Source organism: Agelaius phoeniceus, chromosome 7 (genome assembly GCF_051311805.1).
Source record: "Agelaius phoeniceus isolate bAgePho1 chromosome 7, bAgePho1.hap1, whole genome shotgun sequence".
Lineage (NCBI taxonomy): Eukaryota > Metazoa > Chordata > Aves > Passeriformes > Icteridae > Agelaius > Agelaius phoeniceus.
In genome coordinates this window covers 26,198,375-26,211,393 of record NC_135271.1, presented here as the reverse complement: position 1 = coordinate 26,211,393, position 13,019 = coordinate 26,198,375, and the positions used below count along the sequence as shown (strand labels likewise).

At 39.9% G+C, this 13,019-nt stretch overlaps 1 protein-coding gene across 1 annotated transcript in view; it reads right to left on the bottom strand.

Annotated features, from left to right (window-relative positions):
* RAPH1 (Ras association (RalGDS/AF-6) and pleckstrin homology domains 1) overlaps positions 1-13,019 on the bottom strand; it is a 184,430-nt gene that overhangs the window by 122,090 nt on the left and 49,321 nt on the right. The gene's annotated exons all lie outside the window — the stretch shown is intronic.

The window sequence follows — 13,019 nt, the reverse complement described above, 5'->3', positions numbered from 1 at the left end:
ACATCCCAGTCTCAGCTGAGGCTGCAAGCAGGAATAACAGGACAAATACCACAACAACAGCTGTTTTGCTGGATTTTATGGAACGGAAGCCCAGGAGTACTGGAAATCTTCAAATAAATCTTTTTCCCATAAAAGAATGCATGAGCCATGAGTGCTTGTGAACAAGCAATGTTTGGCTAGTGAGCTTGCCCTTTTGATGTCTACAGCTTGCCATTAGATCTATACTCAATATGTAGTAACTTGCCACCATCTACTTGACTGCATATTTCTTCCCTAGAAAGACTGTTCTTGAATTAAAAATTCCAAAACTGAGAGCAGTCCTTATGAAAAACGTAATGGGTTCAACAAGCTAGTGAACAATCGCATAATGCTGAAAACTACATGTGAGTACTGTTTTAATTTTAAGAGTCAATCAAGGAACCTCTTTTTATGTGAAGTATTTCAAAGAAAACCAGGTCATTTGTTCCATGTGTGGCAGGATGCTGTGTGCAAATATTCTCCCTACATTTATGATCTTGTAGTAAAATGAACAGACTTAACCTACAAAAGATTCATGAAGCTTTACAACGGCTATACCAGCTCACTGTGATGTGTTACACACTTTTCAGTGTCTAGAAAAAGGTGAATAAGGGGATTGTGATCCAAAACAGGATTTGTTCAACATCTAAATCACTCTGGAGGGATGACTAACCAGTTAAAAGACTCCAGCACTAGAGATGGGAACCTGTGGTCACTCTGCTGCTCTGCTGGGGTACTCTTGCCCTTTAGAGAGTTTTTCCTAATGCTGAAATCTGGCTTGCTGCAGTGCAATCCCATCAGTTCTTGCCTTGCCTATGACAGACACGGAGGGCACACGATTTCCTTCCTCTTTGCAGCAGTCTTTTGTGCATTCAGTGACTGCAATTCTCCCCTCAGTCCCCTCTTCAGTGAGTAAACACACTCCTCAATCCTTTCCAGACATCTGACTGATCTTACTGCACTTCTCTCCTCTCCTTCCAGCTGGGCACAGCTTTCTGTCTGCACATTGCCCTAACCACACTTGCTGCTCTAGCTAAAGGCATGGCTGATTCAGATCCTCACAGACCATTTTTTTCCCACCACAGAGCTGTTACCTCATCTGTTGTTCCTCACTATGTACTTGTACTGCAGACTGCTCCTGCATGGCTGGTGAACCTTGCACTTTACTGGTTTGGTGCAAGACCAGTTTCTGCAGTTTGTCCGGTTTTTACCATTTGAATCCTATCCCCCAATATGCCTCCAGTTCCATCCCACCCAGTGCTATGTGTGCAGATTTGAAAAGCAGATTCTATTCATCATCTATGTTATTAATGAATGTAATGAACACTGCCAGGCCAGACCAACTCCCGTGGAACTAAGAACCAAGGAGCTCAGTTTATCCCTCTATTTTTACAGCAAATTGCCTGTAACTACTGAGCCTTGTTTCCAAACAGTTTGATACTTTCATCTGACCATGTTTCTCTTTCTTGCTTACAGGAAGCTCTGCCAGAAGCCTATGAAAATCAAGATACATGGCATTTACTGCTTCTCCCTGTCAGCATGGTAAGGATTACCTCATCCAATGATGAAATCAGACGTTTTGACGCAGTTTGTTCTTCAGAGAGCCACAATTTTTCCTTTCAGTACTTATGAATAATGGCTTGACTAATTTTTCCAGTGTTTTTTCAGGAACTGAAATAAGCTGAGCTCTCTCTAATGCTCTGACTTTTCTTTAAAAAGAGAGAAAAACAAGTATTATGTATGCCCTCTTTTCTTCTTGATACCTCAGCTTTCTTGAGAGAACCATAAATGGTTTTGAAATTACATCAGATAATTCTCAAAGTATTCTGAGCTGTAATTCATTAAGACCAGTTCATTTGAATATATTTGGCTTCTTTATGCCCTTTCCAACCACTTCTTTCCTTACTCTAGGTGCAGACCATACTGCTTTGCTGTGGTGTCTGTTGTGCTGATTATCTGCCTGCAGCTGGGTCCTGAAGCCCCTGAGTCGAAAACAGCACATGGTTTTCTGAGTAACATTTCCCCTTTCTGTTCAGTAATGACCCATTTCCCTGGGATTTATTTTACTGTATATTTCTTTCGTGTACCCGCAGAAGTGTTTCTTCTTAGTCTTTACATAATTTACTCATGTTACTTCATTTTGTGTCCTTGCAGTTATGTTTCAATCCCATATGGTAGTGCCACACTGGTATACTCATGTTCAGCAATCCTCTAGTTTCTTAACACCTGTCTTTTCTTTCTGAGCAGACTTTCCCTTACGTCTGTCCAGAGCTTCCCAACCAAATCTCTGAACATTTTAAAATATGCATTCTGGAGGTCTACACTCTTTGTTTGTTCCCTTCCAATTTCCAAAAGAAGGTCATGGAAGCTGGAAGCACTTACCTCCTCTGAAAATAAGATGTTCATTGTGTTTTTATTATTCTGATCACAAGGCCAGCATTTTAACTGAATAGCAAGAAGAGCTCTAGGCCTTCTGTTTCTTCAGCATGTAGAGATATTTTCTGCCAGACAGCACTAAAGTGTGGATGCCTCTCATGCATTCTTATCTGTTCATGGTATCTGATGCAAGGTGCAGAGAGTGCTTTCTGAAAGTTTTAAAAAAAATGGCAGCATCTCCAGCTGCAAAAGTATCTTGTGCTTCTAGTCCCTATCACAGAAAACAGCCTCATATCATCAGAGCTTTCACAAGGGCTACAGAGACAGCTGACTATGTCACTCTTAGACACAGTTGGTCTTGCTGAGAGAAATACAATTGTCTCTGTGGGTTTTTAGCTATATCCATTAAAGTGCATTTGCCCAAGTATATAAATCATCAATGTCAACTGCCCACAAGGTAGCACAACTCTATCTTCCTGAAATTGTATTTAATCTAGACACATCTGCTACCTGATAGCAACAATGGCTTTGAAAATTTAGATGACAAGCTAGACAAAACTTGTGCATTTGCTCTGTGGTGAGAGAGCACATTTAGAAGGCATTAGACCTTATGGTTTCAAGAGCCACACTCTGCATATTTTTCAAATTCTGATCTGCTTCTATTAGAAACTGATCTCAAGCCTTTCAGCTGGTGCCTATATCTATGACATGTAAGATGATATGTCTGAAGTCATCAAAATTCAGCCCATATATGTCTTACTTGAACAATGAAATGCTGATGGAACAATCAAAGCCAAGTAACAAATCAACAAACTAATCTACATCCTTCCAGCACACTTCCTAAAGTGTGATGTAACCACACAATAATACCACAGCCTACAGTTAACACGTCCCACACAAAACCTGAGTACTTTGCAAATATTAGGGAGGGCAGACCTAAAGTAAAAGTTGCATCTTTTACTGAAGAACTGTTGCATTAACTGAAGAACACCTACACCTCTTCTTGCTTTCATGTCCTGTCCTAGAATTGAACTAGAATCAGGATTAGATAGTTATTACAAAGTGGGGGAGAGGGTGAGAAAGCAAAGCTTTAGAATATTTCTGACTATGATGGAATATTCCAGAAAACAGATTATAAAAATGTGGGAACATAGTCTCCTCATAGGGTCTGCAGTCTAGGCTTACCAGTTTAACAGAATTCAATAGGCCAAATGATAAGTGGGTAAGAAATCTTGACCCAATTAAATCCATGTCAAAAATCCTATTTATTTTTATGGGACCAGGATTTCAGTCTGGTCATATTGTGTTCAAATCCTGACCTTTTTTAAAAAGCAGAAAACATCATACAGTGTTTTAGACATCTACACATTCATATTCATACAAACCAGAATGTTTTTTGGGCAAGGAAATATACATAGGTGACTTTGCTGTGTGGTTAAAATGGGCTGCTGTTCCAGTATACACACTGTAGATGAAAGCATGGACAAAGAAACACACTGCAGTGCAGGCAGATGGTGGCCAAGGAGGTGCTCTTTTGAGCTATGGTTTTTGTTATGAAAGCCCATAACTCCCTAGATCCATGTGAGTTATATTATTCTCAGCAAGACGCAATGAGCTCAAATGCTACTCAGGAACAGAAGAAGTCTCTCTCTGTTGAGCAGATTAAAAGAGGCCAGTGCTGTTTGCAAGAGCTGAGTGGGGTGTTCTGGAACTCCAACACACTGGCACCCAGAACCCCAGATAATTAGCTCTCCCCCGGCTGCTTAGCCCAAGATCACTGCTCTTCCTCAACAGACAGGACCATAACAAACAGGCATACCTAGCAAGGGGGAAACCTGGGTCGTGACTGTGCATTTGTTCCTTCTGCTTTGAAATCTACCCTGCAGTCTCAAGCAATGCTTCCCCACCTCAGCTGGCTACAGCTGCACAGTGCACTCCATCTGCCTGCAGACTGCCTGTGCATGCCTGCCATGGGCACGTCCTGTGCTCTTCACACTTCCTGTCGCTGTTTACAGCCAGGCTGAGAGAGAATTCAAGAGCTCCTGTGCTGGCTCTGGCTCCCCACACCACCTTCTGCCTGTCCAGAACCAACATTGGCTCTAGTGCTCTGATATTAGCTTAAATGCATTACTCTAGGCTAATGAACAAAGGAAAACTAGTACAACCTACTCCCAGGGATGAAAGGAAAAGTCAAGAGCCAAGAATATCAAAGTGATGATGTCAGTTCAACCTCTTTACAAAACAGTCAAGTGGAAAGCCTGAAAAGGAAGGCTGCTCTTTTACTCCAACACAGGTCAAATAAAGAACTAAACACTCTTTCTCCTTCCCATTATTACAGTAGTACTAGAGATTGGGCTCTTTCAAATTGTTTCCCTGCTACTATCAAAGATATTTACTTTCTTTATACAGGTATGTCCTCACACAGTTAATCCCCTCTAGGCATTCAGAAAAAGAGATAACTATTTCTACTGGCTGTATTAGTTCCCAGACCCGGAGCTGGATGAATTGTTTATGGTAATAAGTGATTCGTTTAATTTAGTACATTTTTCCTACTTGTGACTTGACCATCACATTATCCTGACTCCTGTGTTTGTAGGACTACTCATAAATATTCACCAAACAGATTATACAAATACATTTCAATTGATGAGTTGTTTGTAGACCAATGTCTTTGAAAATATCCAAATTACTGTTTAAGCCCCCAAGGGTATGTGACTGTTTGCATAATTCACATGCCATCATTTCTCACAGAAGATGTGAAACCTTTAAAATAGGAGAATAATGATGAAAGCATATCAGTTCCTGAACAGATAATAATTATTAATGCTAATCTGTATTAAAAATTGTTTTTAAAATGTTTAAGACACTCAAATAAATTGTTAAACTAACAGTTTAAGTAAACATGACCCCTGGAAACCAAGAGTGAGATGGGATTATGAGAAGAGTTATGAATTACTTTCTTCTATTTCCAAAAGCTCTGCTACTTCTAATTTGTCTATTATCAGACAGTGCTGCTCTGAAATGACCTCCAAGGATACTACATATAATACAAAACCCACATGCAACTAGTCATGGAAATTTAAGTAATAGTAAGAGAAATTTGGCTGAACAGGCAAAACGTTATATAGAATAATTTGTTTTGTAAAAAGCACTTACAAAATTACTTCCAATTATGAAAGGAGGACTGAATTCATTATTGCCTTTTTATGAACCACATGGACACCTCAGAGACTTGTGAGAATATTTCTTTTAAAAAAAGCATGTGCAAATAGAATTCAGAATTAGGGTTAATAGGGTCATCAATAATAATCTGCTGAAGCTATAGCAAAATGACAGCAGAAAACTTCAGGTTTCCAAGGCATAAAACTAAAAGCTCAGAAATTTAATCATGAAAACTCCAAGTTTATCATAAAACCTTAATAGAGCTGACTACAAAAATGTACTTCAATTCTTATAAACTCTCAGACTGTCCTGAAATCAGCAAAACCAGAGGTTTTACATTGCTTTTAATAACTTCCAAAGCTTAGTGAGATATTAGAATTTGATTGTATTTTAATATCATCTGAAAGATTATCCAACAGCTGCAATAAGCAATATGTAGCAGGACCTCTTCAGGGTCAAACTTTGTGTATAGGAAGAGATGAGATTATTCTGCTTTTATTAGAGAGGAATTCATATGCATACAGGGCAGCAGCAACATGAAGCGGAAGCTTTCCAATCCTAATAGCTGCCTACGGGCTCAGATTTCCCAGGCTGTTGTGGCACATGGTGCTTGGTTGTCAGGCAGTTTGGGATGATCTCTGGTGGGAGGTTTAGCTTGGAAGAGCAAGCTGTGCTGTCTGGTGGCCATGCCAAGGACAGCGGGTGGCACTTTGCATTACAGGGCTGTGCGTGCGCCTGCCACTCCTGTGCTGAGGGATGTTCCACTGCCATGGCCAGGGGACCAACACCTCTTGGGCTCAAGAGACATCAGGGGACACACCTAAACATTCAGGTGGCTACCTACAGGACCCTATGGATTGCACCAGTAGACAGACTGGACACCTTTGAAATAAAGGATGGATATTTTCTCTGCTTCTTGTGTGGATGTGACTTCTAATAAACCACCATACAATTTTTTTCTCCTCCTCTTTAAGCCAGCAAGGATTCCTACCCTCCGAACCCAGTAAGGTCTTAGTAAACAGCAAAGCAATTGTTTTCAATTTCCTGTTTAAAGGAATAGTTTAAGGGAACACTGGCATGCTGGCATGCTGAAAAAAATGCAGGCTTTATTTGCTAAGAAAAAATTCCATTATAAAATTAATAAGCACTTATCAGAATTCACATGAATCTCCAAATGAGTAAGCAGATGCTTCCTACTGTGATTTGAAAATTATTTCTCTCTGTTTTCAGCACTTTTCAGTTAAGAATCAGGAATATTGGTCTTTAATTCCTATATGGAAATATTTAAAACTCTTTCTAATGTGTTTGTGATGTTTTCCTATGCAGCCCTGCACAAATATTTCCAGTGTGCTATGACTCAGTACTTTTTTGAAGCAGCAGAAATACAATGAAAAGTCTGTTTCTCATAGTATTTTGGCAGAAAACAGCTCTGTGGGTTGGTGTTGGCAACACCACAGTCTAAGAATAGGGCATTTCTCAGGCAGAAAATTGTTGAATTTGGACATGAGCAAGGTTTGCCTAGGCGTAAAGAAGCCACTGTCTTCAGGGAAAAGGCTAATTTGGAAATGCTTATCCAACAAGTTAGTGTGCTAGTGTCTACCAAAATAATTATTTCCTGTGAGGAATATTCAGAATGAAGTAATCTCAAAGGATCTATTCCATTGGATGAGTGAGGTTGCTGGGCAGCCCTTTGACACTTCCTCAAAGGGGCTCTCATTGTGTGGAGTGCTCTATTCCAGTTTCAATTGTTCATAAATATGAGTAATGCTTCCTTCCAAGTTTGTGTAAATGGGAAGAACTGTAAAAGTACAGTGCTTCACCATGCATGCACTCTGCTGATAGCACTACCACCAATCATTGTGAAATGCAGGGCAAGACAAAAAGTAACAACAATGAGGATGTGAAAGAGTGAAAGCTTTTTAAAATGAGCTTGAACATGATAGTCTTGAAGCCTAATATACTGAGCTGAGCCTGGGTTGTGCTGGTTCTGATGAACCCAGAGGAGGTGAAAATGCTTTCTCTAGCTAAGGCTTTATCCATATACACAGGCTATACAGATTGTTCTCTAAAAATAAAGGCAATTCCTTGGAAGCCTCAGCTACAGCATTCCCTTACTATGGGTAACATTTGCCAAGTGACTCAAGTGTCTACACCACCAGTTTGATTTCATTCTTACTTTGCCCTGGGGCTCTGGATTCCTGATTATCCATACCATTCATGCCCTGCTGTTGGCAGCAACAATTTTGGTCTATTATTTCCCTCCAAAAGGAAATGCTGGCACAAATGGCAGAGAAGCCACGTCTACTCAGATCATATTGGATGTGTAATTCCTAGGCTTGGGCTCCTGTTCCACAGGACTGCCATTCAGCACAGCCCCAGAAAGCCTTCATCCCTCAGCAGCCCTTTACAAATCTTCAGACAGGACCTCCCATGACACTCCACCTTGCCCTCAAATATGAAAACCCAGTCCCAGCAGACAGAAATCTTTGTACTGGTATTTAGAGATCTATGTAACTTCTCTGAAGAAGATATACACAGTCAGATCTAGAAGCTGTCTTTTCACACAATGATGAATTTTGAATTTGCCTGCTCAAGATTTCTAGGTCTTAAGCTCTTTGGAAGATGCTGCTTCTTATTTAAAATTGCTTGTAATATATCTGCAGTGCTTATTATCTCTTTTGTCTTCAGCAGGACAAAGGAGAAGGAAGTAAATTTTCTCCCTTTGAAAGAATGAGACATGCCAAACTCCTTCCTATACTGGACAACTGCTTTGTTGCTCTGTCTTCCGTGGTAATATGTAGGGTTCTTGACCTTCTCTACCCAAGAGGAAAAAGCACCAAGCAGTTCAGTCAACAAAAATCCTTCTTCTAGCCCTAATCTCTAAATGCTTTTATTACACAAGATTTAGCATACATATGTATTCACCTGTGAGCCTTATTTCAGGTGTTCCTACCTAAACACTGGCCTCTAATGAAGCAGCAGCCATATGTCAGATTACAGGCAGGTGACAAAAGGAGTTAATCATGCAGCTTTGAGCCATTTTTCTGCTACTCATTAATCAACCTCCTTTAAGACTTGTTCTAACAGTTCAAACCAAAAATACCAACAGCCAGAAGAAATGCTTACAACTCTGAAACTTGGATGAGATTTTTAACCTGATAAGAGCCAGGAATGTTCATGTGTGAACCCCTGCCCCTTGCCCAGCAAGCACTAATGAACACCTTCATCTAGTAGCATTAAAATATTCAGTCTGTCAAGGAAATGTTTTTCTCAAATAGGGAAGGCTTCTCTTAAGCTTTTTCAGGTTTATATGAAAGTGCTAAGTCACTAACATAGTGCTTAATCCTATGTTAGTGACACACTAGGACTGCTATATTGAGGGCTGGAAACAAAAATTTCACATCTTCCCAAAAGAGAAAGTTCCCTTTCCACCATGACATGTCATATTTAGTTCTGGCTCTGGAAGGTTCCTACATACCAGACATCAGTTATGACATTCTAAGTAACAGAAAAACAAAATTGCCTCTGAAGGAGTATATTGGTACTTCCGTCTAAGGATAATCCTTGCACTTGTGATGTGAAGGTACCTAGACTCACAGAAGGAAGGATGTAAACTTGGAACATAGAGAACATTCATCAGTGTGCATGGGAAATGACAACATGGAATGAAGGCCATCAGAACAGTGGTCAGACCTTGCAAGTTACACAGCTTACCAGGGCTACTTGTAGATGCCCCCAGCTTTGCCACTAACTTAAGGCACACATCCTCAGGCACATTTCGTCCCTTTGTTGTCATTTCATTCTCCATGTGTAAAGTGAAGATAACAATCATCACTTTATGAAGAGCTTCAGGTGACAAATGCAACATAGCTCCTTGGGCTAACTTACTGGACATAGAAGACACAATGGAAGAGAAGCCAAGTCTACTCAGACTATTGTATGGGAATAACACACATTTTTTTTGTCTTCCTAGTTAAGAATAACATGCCAGTTTGTTACACTCTTTCTGTCACTCTACCTCTGCACCTCTACAGCAGCTAGCTGTTGCCATCTAATTGCAGGGCGTCCATACTGCTGTCTCCTTACCACAAAAGTTCCATACCTCCTTGGTGTTCCTTGTGGGCAGCTCTCAGAGCACTGACTCTTCCTTCTTCACAAAGCAGCCAACTGACTTCCCTTCTCAACCAGCCACCCCACTCTTTTATAGCACTCTTCTTCTCATTGGTTACAGCTATGGCGTGTTAAAGTCAGGCCTGTTCCTAATCTTTGAAAATTGGCCTAGCTGCAACTCCTTAGGGGTAAGATTACTTTTTACACTATCTTTATTTTCTTATATTCTATCCCCCTACAGCTAGTTAAAGCACACTTGCTTATAAGCAAGATGTGAAAGAATCAACCTTCCATCTGTACCAAGGGTACATAGCACTGTTCAAATCAAATCATTATTTGGAGCAGCAATGGAAGAATCAAGATGCTTTAAGAATTAAAGCATGTAAGAAAGAAAGAAAGCAAGCAAGCATTTACTTTAGCAGCTGGCAATGTACAAGTATGCAGAACAAGCAAAAGAATGCTACCTAGACTTACTCACTCAAGGCCTGTGTCATGATTCTTTATGGTAGGGAAGCAAGAGGAAGATTGTCTCAGACAACTGTTAAATTTAATCTTACTGTGTAGCTGCAGGACAGTATAGGGATATTAAAGTTAATTGTTTATAATAGTTAAAAGGGAATTTTAGAGACCTACTATCTCCCATCAGACTGGACTTTTAAGAAATAAGTGAATGATAGTATATTAGTGCAATTATTCTTCTAGTGTGCATATACATTTTTATTTGCTTGAGAACAAGAGTATGTGCTGGGAACAATTATGGTACTATGCAACTTCCAGTGCCTGAAGGAAGGCTTCATTTATTTTAAAATTGCCTTCTAAACTATCCATTTGTTTAATCATAACAAATCCGGAATGTCCTTCTTTAACAGCTGAACACTTGGCTGAGGAAATGTGGGTCATTACCTCCTCATTCTTTAATGTAAAGGCAAACTGGCAGCCTGCTTGGGATTTCCTGGTACTCTTAAAGATATCCAGAAATATCCTTCAAAAACCTTTTAGAAGGATATTTTCCTTCAGAAACCATGCTGGATCCTGTTAGATTTCTCTGAAACTCAGGTCATAGCTCATGTCAGTGCTTGGTTTTTTAACAGTAGGCATGAAAAGCTATGCTCAAATACCTAGACTGTTGTTTTATTTACATACAGTGATGAGTAAAAAGCCCAAACCTGTACTCCAGATTCTTGTGTACCCTGGAAAACTATTTACAAACCTTTAATTTACTTCACTTGGACTGCAATTTCAGCCATTTTGTGATGGAATGGAAACATTTTCTTTTCCCAAACATGGCCAAATTGCATTTTTAGCTCTTTCAGCGCTCTCACAGCTCTCGTTCTACTGAAATTACAGTGTTAGTCTGGATTTCCATTGCTGTGACAGCAAGCAGATCCTGTCTGCCAGTGTACAGACAGACTCAACAGACTGAAATATGAATGGAAAATGGGGCAAGAATAGAAGTCAATACTGCCTGAATTAATGTTACTGCAGAACAGCCTTGAGTAATGCTCAGGATATAGAAGGAGAGATACTTTAAGAGGTGGGAGAACAATGAAAATTTAAAAGTGAGGGCATACCGACAGAGATTTTCACACATTCTTTTTTCCTAGATAAACTTTTATGTGGTTTGTCCTGAGTACAAGATGGTTTGCTGAAAGCTAAAATATCTTCTTGCCCTGCCCTCAGGATAATTTTGGCAAAAGAAATAGATCACACATGCGAAGTGGTGAAGCCAAATACCTAAGTGATTGGAAACTCTCTGTTTAAATTAGAGGAAGAGATGCAATTTTGAGAAGGAAAGGAGCCATACCCTCGGGAAGACAAGGGTTTAAAAGTCCTAGAAAATCAAGAAGTGCAGATGAGCCAAAAGCTATTTGGGGGAAGAAAAGCACCTTTCCTTACTCCAGAGATCAAAGAAGAAATGATTAGGCAAAACTAAAATCACAACTAAAAAAAGATTCTCTGAAAAGGGCAATACTGTTACCCCTATTCATCAACACAGAGAGAAATCATCCATCACAGCTTGGTCTCCAGAGCCACAATGGATAATTGCCCAGTGGCCCCTCTTTCCTCTCCTCCATTCCACCAGTCCGGCCCCTGTTTGCACTCAGTGCTGTGGTCTGTCCTCACAATGGGAGAGGCACATGAGGAGCAATAAGGGATGGAAGGGAATAAATGGGACCTCACCTGGAGAGTGCATACTGTTCCCTCAGGTTTTTGTTAATGGTATTCTTAGAGCAGGATCTCTTCCTGCACAGCTGTTTCCATAATCTGGTTTCCACCTGAATGGTGTCCCTTTGCCAATGACAGGGAAATGAATGGCAGTATCTCTCTCTCTGCAATATATTCTGCTAATTCTATGATGAGGGTAAAAGGCACTCCTTGTGTATTTCCAGTCCATATCCCAAATACAGAAAGGATCTGACAGTCAAGATGCAGATTATGTAAATTGAGTTACCAGAGCCAGAAGATGCTACCAGAGCCAGCAGTCAGTTTTCATCTCTGTGACACAATTCAGCAAAAAGGTACTGAATTTTGTAACTTTTTTGAGGGATTCTCACTACAAGTTAAGCAGAAACAATTTCAGTGTTAACTGCAGGTACACTCATATGACTAAAAAAAATGTGTCAGAACATTTATCTAGATACAACAAAAGTGGGCTAAGAAAGAGAGAATCTTATTTTTTTCTCTTTTGTACTTTTAAAATAATTTGAGGAAATTCCAAAACTTTGAGTATTGCAGGCAACTAACACTGATTATGAAACAAAAGAATATTGTTTAAATTTCTAGACTGCAGATAAATATACCTGCTGAGGCTGTTCATAAATTGCATTTGCAATTTCAGATAAAACATGGTCTAAAGGCTTCAGATACTAAGGTATATGAAAGAATAGTTCTTCACCTCTTTCTATAACTGCCCAATTTTCTTGAAAGTCTTCCTGCTAAATGCCTTCCCTTTTCTCTCAAATAAATCAAAGATAGGGACAGGCATTGATACAGTTAAATATTTCTACTTTGGCAAGTAACTACAAAATAAACAGTTAATAACCAGAGCTCCTCACAGTTATAAATGCCATCACCTGGCTCTCACAATGTGCTCTTGCAAGGGAGGAGGTGACATTGAGCTTGCAGAGCAAAGGAAGAGAGAGCGTTTACCTGATGAGCTCAAGAAAAACCTTTACATAAGGCGGCCTCCATGAAAGCACTGACTGAGCAACGTGCTTGCGGCATGCTGCCTTTACTCTAGATGTTAACTGGATTACAGTTGTGCTCATGATAAATTGGGATGTGAAGGTATTCCAAATCACTATTTCCTGCATTATTGGCTCTGCATTCAAGGCAACAAGCAGATGCAGAGA